The sequence below is a fragment of the Ambystoma mexicanum genome, chromosome 1p, assembly GCF_040938575.1.
Source record: "Ambystoma mexicanum isolate Mex_15411 chromosome 1p, UKY_AmexF1_1, whole genome shotgun sequence".
NCBI lineage: Eukaryota > Metazoa > Chordata > Amphibia > Caudata > Ambystomatidae > Ambystoma > Ambystoma mexicanum.
The window spans coordinates 412,756,756-412,770,343 of record NC_090921.1 but is presented as its reverse complement, the minus strand read 5'-3'; the positions used below and the strand labels follow the sequence as shown (position 1 = coordinate 412,770,343).

Sequence of the window (13,588 nt, the reverse complement as noted above, 5' to 3'; positions counted from 1 at the left end):
AAGTTGGTCTACAACATAGCAACTACTTCTATGTCCCCCCTTTCAGATACTCTTAGCTGTGGTATGTGATGAAGAAGAGTTAATACCTGACTGCCATTTAAGTAGCATCTTTGTATTATCAGAAAAAATAGACATGATTTGCACTGCAAAAGTAACGATTAAATGTTGCTTGTCATTATTATTGCCTTCATCATTTAAGTCAGAACTCGACTCTCCACTTTCTATATCCCCATCCAGATCAAGCAAACTTTCCAATGTACTATATTTAGCATCATTGTCTGCTTGAGGGTTCTAACTACAACTATATTTGTGCAAAGTGACAGTTCTAAAATCTTTCATCACAGTACCACCAGTGTCATGTGATTGATTAACGTGATCCTCTTTCTTTTTCAATGAACCTCGATAAGATCTAATATCATTACCAGGCAAAATGTTATATATTCATGCGTTTATTATGCCTTCCTTCCTTTCCAGCTAGGGCTATGCTCTGACAAGATGTGCAATATTGTATTTTGCAGTTTCATCTCCAATCAACGTGACACCAGCTGCCCCTTTTCTTGTTGCCACGCTGCTTTTGTTGAACTGCTACCTTACATATTGCTCCCTTATTTTGCATTTCATTGTTTGTTTTACCTACAAGCTTGCTACAGCCTATTTCATTCTCGGCAGTCAAAATGCAAGCACCATCTACACCACAGTAGGTTACTTATATTTCAAATAGGAATGCACACTACTCTGAATTGTACTTCGATGGTTTGAAGCCACTCCCGTACCCAACATACGGTCCCCCTGCTTCTGACACTTTAAATCAACAATGTTTTATATTTTCTGATTATGATACATAAATACATAAAATAGGTTACCTGAGAGAAAGCATTGGATAGATCACTAGTTGACTAGTGAGCCCAGTGAGGTGCCAATGAGTAAGACCATCGTTTTAGCCTTCAGACATCCTAACGATTAATAGGAACTTAGAAACTGGGATTGTGCCTACAGTCTTGATCAGTGTGCAGTGTATGAAATAAGAGGAGCTGGGCTCCTGGTGCAGTTTAACAGTAGAGCAAGGAAAATGCAGGTATATAAGTCAGGTGAAGTGGTCATGCTAGTAGCTGCCCATACTGCAATAGAACAGTATTTGTGGCTCTCGTCAATATAAATTCACCTTGTTTTGGAGTGTTCAAAATCTTTGGAAATGCAGTGCTTCTTGTTATGCGTTGTAATGTGCACTATTCACCAAGCCATCAAATCCCACTACCCATACACTCACATACATTAAAGAAAGTGATTTTAGGAACCTTTTCTGCCATTTAAACGATGTAGCAGGGGAAAGCCCCATCACCGGATGGATGAATACGCTGCTGCTTATGCCTCCATCAGTTCAGAATGTGCCATTTTCTTTCTCTGAACGCATGACATTGACCAGCGGGGGGTCTACAAGGGATTGGGCGTTATCATCGTTGTTATTCACTGTTTATGTATCTCTTGGCAGACTGACATCATTGGCCCTCTTGATATCACCTTCTCCATGGTGAGAGGGATGTCAAGGGGTGGGGAAGCACATTAGTCAAATGAAAAGCTGTGATTTGCTTTGGTGGAAAGAGTATGTGCCCATCCAAAGAAATAAGCTAAAAGAGGATTACAATACTTCAACAATAGTACACTAATACTAGAGTATTATTTTTTCAGGTATAGAAATAATAATTTTCCACTTTGAGGCAAAGGTTTGCTAACCTGCAACGTTTTTCAACCTCTGTAGATTTGCTCATCTGAAGATGTACAATGCATGGTTTCAGAAAGAACCCAAGTAAGGCTCAGGACTTCCTTGTTTGGACACACAGAGTACATTTTCTAACATCCTAAAATAGTTGGAAAGCTTGTAATCAGCATTGGTCAACCATTGTTCTGGCTGTGGAGAGTGCATGTTCGGAGCACAGCTATGTTACGTGAACAGATCTAGCTTGCATCCAAGACTGCGTCCTTGCTGCATCTAACAACTCGGCCGAGCTCTGTGTCAATTCTGCAAGGAGCTGGCCAATCCTGCTGCAGTCTCTACCTCTCCTGTCCCCTCCCAGGTCCTCTGCACGGCCTTGGCTTCTTATTTCATCTCTAAAACCCAGGACATCCTGTCCTCTCTCTCTCTTCCTCTCCTCCTCCTCCGTCTACTCTCTGCTCCTCCTCTGGCCGTTCTTCGGCCACCTCTCCTACCTGCTTCTCTGCCTGTCCCCTGTTCTCCCCAGACGAGGTTTCTAGACAAGTCCAATCTATGAAAGTCTTGTCAAAAAAAGGTTCACTCCTGTTCCTCCAAAACCATCAAAGACCACATTGACACCCTGGCTCCTGCTCTCGCTGATTTCTGCATCCTCCCCTTTGCCACTGGAATCTCCCCCTCCCCCCTGAAGCACTCTCTTGGGCACCCTCTTCTTAAGAAACCCTCTGCCGACCCTTCCCGCCCGGCTAACAATCATCCAATCTCCATCACTCCTTTTCTGGGCAAACTCCTGGAAAAGCTGGCCAGCTTAATCTTCACTCTGAATCGGTTGGCTGTCTCCATGACCATCAGTCTGGCTTCAGAGCTGCCAGAAGCACAGAAACTGCTCTCCTGAACATCCGTGAAGACCTGCTCTCCAAGCTCGATTACAACACCCGGTGTTCTCATCTTACTGGATATCTCTTCTACCTTTGACACAGTCAACCATGCCATCCTGCTAAACCGTCTCCGTGATAACCTGGGTATCACTGAAAAGGTCCTGGCCTGGCTGACCCCCTTCCACTCTGATCGACCCTCCCAGGTCCAACCTCGGGCCATCCTCTCCTCTATCTCCTTCTCTACCTGTGGTGTTCCTCAGGGGTCTAACCTCTCTCCCTGGCTGTTCAACCAATACCTGGCATTTCTTTCCCACTGCATAGCAGCTCTCTGCCCCAACTTTCAGTGCTATGCGGATGAAACTCAGTGCATTTTCAGGCTCCCTTCAGCCAACTCTTCTCCTTCTCTCATCTCTGACTGTCTGTCCGCCATCCAGGAGTGGTGTGCCGACAATGATCTGTGCCTTAATGCCAGTAAGACCGAGATTCTCTTTATCAGCACACCCGCCCCCTCTTGGGGTCATCTTCGACTCTGCACTTTCTTTCTCTCCTCACATCTCTGATGCCTCCTCTCACACTACCAGCTGCACCTCCTCAGAGGTATTCTCCCTTTCCTCTCCTTCCCCCAGAAGCTCCCTGTCTACAGAGCTCTGGTTCTCTCTAGGCTGGACTACTGCAACAGCCTCTTTCTAAATCTGCCTGCCTCTACTCTCTGCCCTCTGCAACTCATTCAAAACAGGACTGCAAGACTTGTCTTTGGCCTCAAGCCCAGGGTTCGCATCTCTCAAGGACTGAAATCTCTGCACTGGCTCCCAGTGGCCGCGCGGATTAAGCTCAAAGCCCTCTGCATTGTCCACAAGGCATTCTGCGGCTTGGGACCTCAATACCTTCAACTCTCTCTTCCTAAATATCTTCCTTCTCGAGCTCTTTGCTAATCCGCCTCCAATTCCCTCAGGTTTACCCGCTTTTCCAAGCAGCGAGTTGGTGGTAGATTTCTTTCTTCTGCTGGGGCCTCCCTCTGGAACAGCCTCCCTGCCTCTCTGAAACTTGAGGAGAACCATCTCCGGTTCCGGAAGCACCTCAAGACCTTCCTATTTGCCTCTGCTTTCTCACCCCCTCTCCCATGCTGATCTCCGGGCTGAATCTGAAACTGCACTAGTTTACCTGGCTACCTCTGATCTCGGTCCCAGGTCCTCACCCCGCCAGTTGCACACCTGCACTGCCACCCTGGCATCCCTTGCACTCGGGTACTGTTTGTGTATCCCTACAGCCCCTACTAGCACTTGACACCTGATGTCTGCACTTCTATTTATGTTCTTTATTTATTTTACTGTCATCCTATGTACTGCATTGCACTGTCCCCTCCCCTTTCCCCCTGGACTTTTCCCCTTCCCCCTCCTTTGCACTTGCGCGATCCCACTTGGCCTAGTAGGATCACTGTCTGTCTTCCTGCGGTTTCCCTCCCTTGCCTTGTCGTGCCTTGAAACACTTGTGTATAGGCGCGTTATAAATGCCGTCTCGTATCATATCGTTCATGCACCCACAAACTGCATACAACCACGCATCGGAATACATTGCTTGCACAAAAGCCAAACCGATCAGCTTTGCCAATGCTCGCTTTCATTTGTAAGAGGGGAGGGTGTGGTATCTTTAACCATGTCAAGTGTTTCCATTGCGTCAACAGTAGTTGCATCAACAGTAGTTGCTTCAAGGCATTGATTGAAGCAACAGCTCATCTGGTGTTTTTAATGGGAAAAACGTGTTTGTACTCACCTTGATTTTTATTCTTCCATGTTGTAGTCACAAACCTTTGGGGAACATATGTCTCATCCTACTGAGTATTATCACTTCTACTGTTCTGGACAATTCTTGAAGTACATGCATTAAAGCTTTCACTTCCATGGGGCACTGTCGCAAATCATTCCGGTTTGGTCACCTTTGCTATCCCATGATGCAATGAACTTCCTTCACGTTAGAGGTTAGTGACCATATGCGCTGCGTGTAAGGTAGTCTTACTACTATGGGAATAGCGTGTGATCCCATGAAGTTAAATATTTATCCTGCAGTAGATTCTTTCAGTTTTGTTCCCCTTACCAGGACATGTGACATGTGGTCAACTGGGTCGTATTTGGTCCTAGATTTGTGCATGCCCTATACAACACATACTTAAGCAGTCATATTGTCCACCTTTAATCGTTGGGCACATCTTTTTCTTGGCCTTACTATATTAATCAACAAGGTCTGAATAGAGATGGTTAACCTTACAAAACAGGTATGATGTTTGCAAGCCTGCACAATAGCCAGGGATCTATTCCAGCTGGGAGTATGGTCTCTTTATGGCTGCAAAGCTTATGTCGGTATAAGACACATGCTTCATTGCATCTCTCCATGGCTTGTGGTGCACTAAAATTGTGTCTACCCCTATTGGACTGACAACCACAGTTAGTTTGGTGCATGATGTCCAGTAAGCAATTTTTTGGTAGCTGTGACTAATTATTCTGGCCATCTGAAAAGACCCACAATCGGTAGCATTCTTAGGGGTGGGTGTTGAGGTATGTACAAATGCTCCTACTTTGTGTAGGTTTGGATGCTTACCTTTATCTGAAAAGCTATGCACATGGAATAGCAGCTTAGTTTTTAAACATGTACACTTATCTGGGATATGTTTTCTGTATATATAAGATGGCAGAATGACCGCTATACCAGAGTACCTGCAAATTTGGGCTGGTGCAGGCACGCGGAAGTCATAATTGGTGTTGTATCAAAGGAGATACCCACTGCATCATTAGTTTGAAAGTCCACATAATCTGATGGTAATTGTGAGTGTGGAAGTAGGCATAACTACAAATGAATGATGACACTAGTGTGTATAGCACCAGATTGAAGTGTTGTCTCTCTAGCCTCCTTGTGTGAGGTACCATGTGTGATGGTGGGTTGTGGGGCTCTGGACAATGGTTAAGGGGAGTTGTTGGTCCAAAGTAACAGGATTGTAAAATGATATTACAATGAAAGGTGCTCTTATTACTACTTTTATGTAAGCTGCACTAGTCTGAATTATATTTTTTATTGGATTTGTCACGGTAATCGCTCTACATAATCCTTTTACATTTAATACACAGATCCTAAACGATTTCTTCACACATTTTCCTCCAAAATTCCGTGCTCATGGTTTAAGTGTTTAATGGCTGGAAACAGTTGTGTATTTTGGCCTCATGCCCAGAAGAGTAAGGGCCCTCATGTGTGAAAATAATATGTTAGTTCTGGTGGTGGATTGAAATCCCAGCGGAAGGAACCTCAGCTTCAACAAATTGTCCGGTTAAATTGGCTGGCATGCAGCCAGCTTGTCGAATAGAAAGGTCCTTCAGCAAAGTTTTCTCAGCTGCCTTTTTTTCCAACATCGTAGGTAACTGCCTCTATTAAGTGCATACGTTTTCATTGCAGATACATATATTTCTCTATAGGAAAAATGATTTAAAGCCCATATCAAACTCAAGGCCAAAGCGGAAACTGCAACCCTGAAGCAATTGTATTTAAAATAGTGAGGTACAAAGGCATTCATATACAGATGTGTGTTTGTGTGGCACACCACAAAAGGAAGAGTTTTTTTAAAAAAAGTTTTCTTTTTTTTAATTCACAATTTATAAAGGAACAAACCACCCGCTCCCATCCACTCCTACAATGCCTCATGTACTAAAACAGTTCCAAAAATGTTCCCCAAATGTCCTCAAACAACTTATACCTCTTCTGATGCCTGTAAATAACTCTGACCATTTGCGCAAGGTTGTCTATTTCGTCCAGCCAGGTGCTTCCTTGGGGGCGAACCGTCAACTTCCAAAGTTGCAGAATCAGCTTCTTGGCAATGAAAGATCCTCTAAACAGCCATTTGTTCTGCGCGTAAGTTAAACCATCAACAAGCATATCATCTCCCAATAGCAGAGTGTCAAAGTTGAAATCAAATGATGACCCCCCAGCACCCAGTTCAATAACAAGCACAACCAACCACAGAACTGTCTCACCCTGTTGCATTCCCACAGCATGTGTTCCAACGTTCCGGCCCTATGAGAGCATCCCCAGCTGGCATCCTATCAGACATCCCTCGCTTAAACAAATGTTCCTGTGTCCAATAGAACCTGTTCAAAATCTTAACCTGCCTCAATCTCTCCCCAAGACTTATAGAAGACAAAGCCACATTCCCACAGACAGTCGCCCAGTGCTCCTCAGTCATCTCCTCAGACAACCGTGCAGACCACTCCTGCAGCAAAGCAGACTTGCCCTTTTCCTTTGACAAGACCAGTTTGTAAAACCTACTCGCCTGATGACCCTCCGATTCAGTCCGCGTAACCACCTCACCAAAATCAATTTCATCCTTCTCAGAGACTTCAGAAACACACCTCTTCAGAGTACAGAACTCTTGTATTGTACAACCAGGAATATTATTAGCAGCCTGCAACTGGGAAAAGGTAACCCATCTCTCCTCAGATAACCAATCCACTGATCCCCACCAAGGAACCAGTCTGGCCAAAACAATATCTCCCATCCATCCTTGATCTCTGGGTTACACCACACCGAAGAGTCCAGGTGCCAAAATGGCTGCCCACACTGAAGTAGCACAAAACTCGTTCAAGATTCCCTTAAAAACTGTCAACACTGAAGGCACAAAAGGCTGCATAGATTTCGTCGTCAGAAAGTGCCTGTGGTGTCAAGGGACTGCACTAGCCTCCGCATTAGCCCATTAATCTAGCACAGAATGCAAAAATGGCAACAGGTGCCTTACAGAGAAAGCTAAGTGATAGATCTAGAAGTTAAGGACACCCAAGCCGCCCCTATCGACTGGTAGCTGAAGTTTCCAGAGTTTCATCCTCTGTGTCTTGCCGTCCCACTGAAAACCCTGCAGCAGAGCATCGATATCCGACCACTGCTTCCTGCCCACAGGTAGAGGCAACATACTGAGAACATACGTGATTTTTTAAGCTGACTTCATCTTCAATTCATTTACCTTTCCCCAGAGGGACAGATTTAACAGCTTGCACCTCCCTAGATCTGATTTCAGGTCCTTGAACAGTCTTCCCATATTATCTGGCCTAAATCTGTTGTACTCCGAGACCCCTGGCCGGCCCATAGAGCCGAGGTTTGCTCAGAAGTACTTTAAGACGAGATAGCTGCACCCTTGAGATGGATGGGGGTGCAGATTCATTACTCCAACACCAATCAATAAGGACAACTCAATGGTTTGGCAAAGGGAGTCTGTTTAATGACAAGTACAAAAACAGTGAGTTATGAATATCAGCAGTGATGCGATCATCCTTCTCGCTTCAACTCCAATGAACTTCATACAAGTTGTAACATTTATACTCAAAACTCATCATCATTGACGTGTAACACTCAAAAGTTTACATGCAATTCTATTGGTTAGGAAAATATAACTTTACTATAGGTACTATATCTGTATATGGTAACGGAGTGAGGGGATTGGGTAAACACTGTCAGGTGGGCGTCTAAGCCCTTCCTTCAAAAATGACTACTGTAGACGTCACTAAAAGTACGACGTCTCATTGGTTCTACTAACTAAAGGACCCTAGATTATTTGGTCCATTGTGATTGGGTTGGCAGCAACTCCATGCATACTTTTACACTTCGCTTAGCAGCACGCAGAATGGTTGGCCAGGTGGGGGCTACCCCTTAGTTACCCGGCCTTCCTTCCTATTAAGGTTACAATCAATCATCACTTTAGTATCCATGTGTCAATTAGTTCACGGTGGTTGGCCTCGAGACTGCATCTTCTATATGGAAAAGTTCTGATATCTCCTACCTGGTCAGGTGCCAAGCGTAGGTGTGAACCCTCACTTCTTCTTGCTCGGCTGGTCACCTACTTCCCACACTGTGAATTTGTCTTGTTTCTCTCAATTTGTGTATTTGATTCCTATTTAGCCCACCACCTGCCTACGTCTTCTTATCTCGACCATTCAGAGTCAGGATATTCTGTTCTTAGTTTCAATTAAATGTAGCTACTGTTCGCCTCTTCTATTGGTATGACCTTTGCTTTCCTGGAACGAGTTGCCTCTGCTGAGTTTCGATTCAGGCGTCTCTTTTCATTTTGCTAGAATATGAATCTTTTCTCATTTGGCCTCTAGTAACCTGTGTTGATTCTGCTTCTTGTGCAAAGTAGAAATACACTTATAATACTGTGCTTCGTTTGAGATAGATAATATAATATAGATATAAGGTATATATAGGTAGATATAATGGCTTGCTGCACTATTCTTCTACTAAGCATAGCAAGCCCCACTGTTTTCTTAGCTTTCCTGCGGTTCCAAGCATATTTACAGGTGTAAACTGGTCGACTATCTTCATTTTGTTTACAGCTTAATTATCTTATGTTTTGATGTCATTCTTTCACTTTAAGTTCACAATCTCTTTTCTCATGTCATTTCGTCCCTATGTGTCATTCCTCGGGATCACCATTTCTTTTATCTGTGAGTCTGTCTGGGTCCTTGTGCCGTCACCATTCGTCTTCCATCAAGACCTTTTTGGTTTCTTCCGGGACTGTACCGAGGCAATCTTCATTTTGTTTCATTTGTTGGTAGGGTTTTCTTAATGGATACCTTACTGTCCATGGTTTTCTTGGTATTGGTACTTCAATAGGTGCTGCTCTTCTGATAGGTACTGGGAAGAGCCCTACTGCGACTCTCTGCTGGTTTATTTGCTCGTCATACGTCACATATTTTGGTGTGAATGTTCCTGGTACTTCAAAATGGGCGACTGGCGGCAGGTTTTTTGGGACCTCCTCTACACTGTCCAATCTGCCGGTTAGCCAAACTCCCAGCTTTTTAATCCTCTCGGGGGCCCCATATGAAACCCAATACCTCTATTGCCCCTTTCCGTCAACAAGGCGAGACTGGTAACAGCTCTGATTTACACCAGTTAACTTTGTACCCTGAACTTGCATTAAACCCTGCAATCTGTTTTATTAAGGCTGGCAACGAACCATGTAGGTCACTCAAAAGCAATAGCAAGTAATCTGCGTATAACCAAAGTTTCTGCAAGACCGCTCCATAACCAACCCCAGTTATTCTCCCATCCTGCCTGATGCTGGAGGCCAACGGTTCAATTGCAAAGGGCACAAAGGGCAACCCTGCCGGATTCCACGCTGCAGACCAAAGGCGCCAGAGCACACCCCATTAGTTGACACCTCTACAGTCGGATTTGAGTACAAAAATCTGTTCCATTTGATAAAGGACTCCCCAAAGCTCATCCTCCCCAACATGGCATACAAGTAACTCCAACTCACCCAATCAAATGCTTTCTCATCCAAAGAGAGTACCACTGCCTCTCCATCCATACCATTCACCCCTGAAACCGTTTGAAGAAACCTCTGCATATTAGATGCTGCATGTCTTCCCTTCACAAAGCTGGTCTGCTCAGGATGTATCAGCTTTGGTAAGACCTTATCCAGCCATCTCGCCATTGATTTTGATAACAATTTAGTATCAGTATTTATCAGGTTTATTGGTCGGTAGTTTGCAGGTGATGTCTGCAACTTGTCCATCTTCAAAATCAATGAGATCGAGGTGTGATACGTCCTCTTTGGGAGAACGCGATAAGTGCCTGAGGCTATATACATATCCCTCAACAGCTCAAAGACAGAGTTTGGCATTATCCTGTAGAATTCCATGGGTGAACCAACCGTGCCTGGATACTTACCAGAGTAAAGAGACAAAGCGACTTCCTCAGTTCATCAATTGAAAATTCCTCATCCAAATACTCTTTATCACCAACTGCGAGTTCTGGAAGTTCCAAGTCTGGACTAGGATCAGGGATATCTTGCACTCCCACCTCCTGCAGAGCATAAAGATCCTTATAGAAATTAAAAAACACCCCATTGATTTCCACAGGGTCAAATGTCACCGAGCCATCAGCTTTCTCAATAGATAGGATTACCCTGTACGTACATCTGGTGCGGAATAACATATATGCTGCTCTCTCAGACATTGATTTGTTATACTATCATTTATTTAGACGCAATTCCCTCTTCCTCCCCTCATTTGTCGATGTCATCATCTCTCATTCCAAGCCCTTAATCTTGCACTACCTTTCATTAATCGCCCCCAGCTTGTCTTTCTTCCTCTTGCTCGACACACTAATCAAAAGACCCCTCATTGTACATTAAAATTTCTCCCAAACTGCACGTGGGTCCACCTCTCCAGTATGGTTCTCCTCCACAACCTTCGCTTCTTCAAGTAAAGATTTGTTTAGCTTCCAAAACGAAATGTTGCAGCTAGCAAAGCATTGAGAGATAACCACCTCAACAGGCGCATGATCCGAAATATGAATGGACCTAATTGCACTCCGCAAATAGTTCGAAGTAGCCAAGAACGCCATCAACAATAAGTCAATCCAGGAATATGTATCATGTGCATTAGAATAGAAACTATAGTCCCTTTCAGTCGGGTGATCCAACCTAAAAGGATCAGCCAAATTATGCTCAGAAATCAAATCCTTCAAGGCCTCTGCCTGACGACCTCCACATCTCACCACCTTTTTGTCACTTCTGTTCAAGAATGGGTCTAGCACCTCATTAAAATCTCCACCAAAAAATATTTCTTCATCCATGATCCTGTAAAGACTGAACCACTCCCCTCAAGAAGGAGCTGTCATCCACAGCGGGGGCAAATATATTGCACAAAGTGAACAGCACCCCCTGCAGACATACTGAGATACTGATCATCCTACCTTTCTTATCCTTCTGCTCAGAGAGCACTTGGATCGCCAGGCTCATGTCCCTGGAGTCAGCATTGATCGACGATCCGTATACCTGCCCCACCCATCCGCGTTGCAGTTTCAAAGTCTTTGATTTGTGTCTCCTGCAAAAACATATCCGGCTTCAGGCTATGTAAATGATTCAAGATTGTCTTTCTCTTAAGGGGGCTGTTAACCCCATTGACATTCCAGGAGACCACTCGCAGATCATCTCCTGAGGTAGACAGCATCTCAACAGGCTTGCAAGTGACCAATCAACGGGCACCACTTTTAAAAAATAGACACTGAAAACAAGAGCCACCCAACACCCCCTTTAAATAATACTGGTCAGTGGAAGCACCAACCTGTCAATAAGAATCATTAAAGAAAAATGACCACCCCAACCCCCACCCCTCTACAACATGTACGAACCCCAAATGACAAAGAACCCATAAACAAATTCCCCAGATCTCCACACACACTCTGTAACACCCCACCAAAGAGTTGACTCACCCCCACCAAATTGTAACAACAAAACAAACATCAGAACCCCCACCTTCAATGCAAACTTCACCACCCTCTCCAGCGCATCAGCACCAGACACATACCCAACAACAGACCCAGGTAGCTACCACAACCCAGCAGATGTAAGTTCTCAATAAGCCAGAAATCACTAATACACTACATCAAAGGAAGAGTTATGTTCACAACAAAGAGTTCAGCAAGCTGATGTGGTTTAGTGGTATAGCTGAGTAATGTTGAATCATTTCTCAGTTCTAAATTTTATTATATGTAGAAATGGCGAACACGTGAACACTAGTATTAAGAGGTATATAGAAAAACTGCACCTATTTAGGTCCGTATTTAAGTGCAGGGACATGGTTCAGTTATATTAGTTGTGCTATAAAAGTCTCTAAAGTCACTAATCATGTGCTACAGTGTTTGAAAGATGCACTCACCAATATCGACTTGTACCACTTACCCTGTTGGGACATCAAGTTTTGATTGAGCTTAGAGAACCATGCTTTATAAATGAGCAGATTGGTCCTCATTCTTGTGCCAGACCAGCCATGAAACATTGAAAATGCTGCGTTTTGCAGAAAATAAGGGATTGCAAGGTGATGTTCTTTGCCCAATTTTTCTCCCATCAATCCGCCTTCCTACTTTCAGACGTTCATTTTACTCAGCAATGTACTAACGTGAACATTTTTTGTTTTTTGTTTCAACCCTTGCTTGTTAAATAACAGCAACAACAAATGTGAAAATTGTTGGTTTCACCGCTTTCTACGTGAATAAAAATGGAGGTCGTACACTGAACATCCTCTGTTTCGCAGGTGGGAAATCATTCTGTGTTTCTTGCTAAAACCCACCAAACTTTTTACAGCCCTACTGCACTCCTTTACATGATGCCTGAATCAGGCCCATATAAAAGAGAATGAAGTCATGCCCATTGCACCGTATTTCCACAATTGTCACCTTATTCCTCACTATATAGAAAGCACAGTGGGCCTCAGAACAGCTGGTTGTAATGCTGTGCAAATTCTATGCTTTAGTTTTTTGCTCTGTAGCAATATGTGATCTATGAACTCATTGCAATTAATGATCCAAGCTGTGCAATTAACTGTCTCCTCATTTGCCCCATATTTTATAACTTGTGATAACCACAACTAGCTCAATTATTTTTCATCGATGCTACAATGTATGATGTTATAAAACTGTCTTGACTTGATTATCGTGAAGATTAGAGGGTCCTCCGCCCCCAAGTACCACACAGGGAGAGATAATATGACTTTCTATGCAATCCTTGTGGCCACAGGTGGGAGATGCTGGAACGCCGGAACCACGTAGCCCTGGAAACCCCAAGGCTGCTGTAAGGCAAACAATTATTAGTACAAACAATCACAGTTGCAGTATACAGAACGGTCCAGTGCTATCAAGGGAGAAGTTTACCAAAGTGTAGTAGTAAGGTCGCTCTAACCACACAGGGGCCTGAGATACAGTTACGTGGGGGCGCGTGAGCAGCACCCTCAGTTGCTGATAATGGTGACTTGAGATGGCAATCGAAGTAATCACCAGTTACTGAGCACACCTGCAGTTGTTGACGTGGATACATGTAAGTTCGTGAAAAGTGAAAACCAATCCAGGGAAGCGCCAAAAGAAGTCCGGTATGAAAGTCCTGAGGTCAAAAACAGCCAGAAATCCACACAAAAAAAGCCAAGTCCAAAGGAAAAGCCAAAAGAAGTCTGTAGTTCGAGGTCTGAGTTCGAGT

The 13,588-nt window shown here is 44.0% G+C and overlaps 2 protein-coding genes across 5 annotated transcripts in view; one reads left to right on the top strand and one right to left on the bottom strand.

Annotated features, from left to right (window-relative positions):
* CPAMD8 (C3 and PZP like alpha-2-macroglobulin domain containing 8) overlaps window positions 1-13,588 on the top strand; it is a 1,947,746-nt gene that overhangs the window by 706,532 nt on the left and 1,227,626 nt on the right. The window lies entirely within an intron of this gene.
* LOC138571718 (uncharacterized) overlaps window positions 1-13,588 on the bottom strand; it is a 662,275-nt gene that overhangs the window by 100,097 nt on the left and 548,590 nt on the right. Inside the window, exon 1 of one of the 3 annotated variants that reach the window (XM_069649213.1) lies at window positions 11,314-11,544. The exons of the other annotated variants lie outside the window; for them this stretch is intronic. The gene's annotated coding sequence lies outside the window, so the exon portion shown is untranslated. Of the gene's footprint in view, window positions 1-11,313; window positions 11,545-13,588 lie in introns of those variants that run through there. 3 annotated transcript variants of the gene reach the window in all.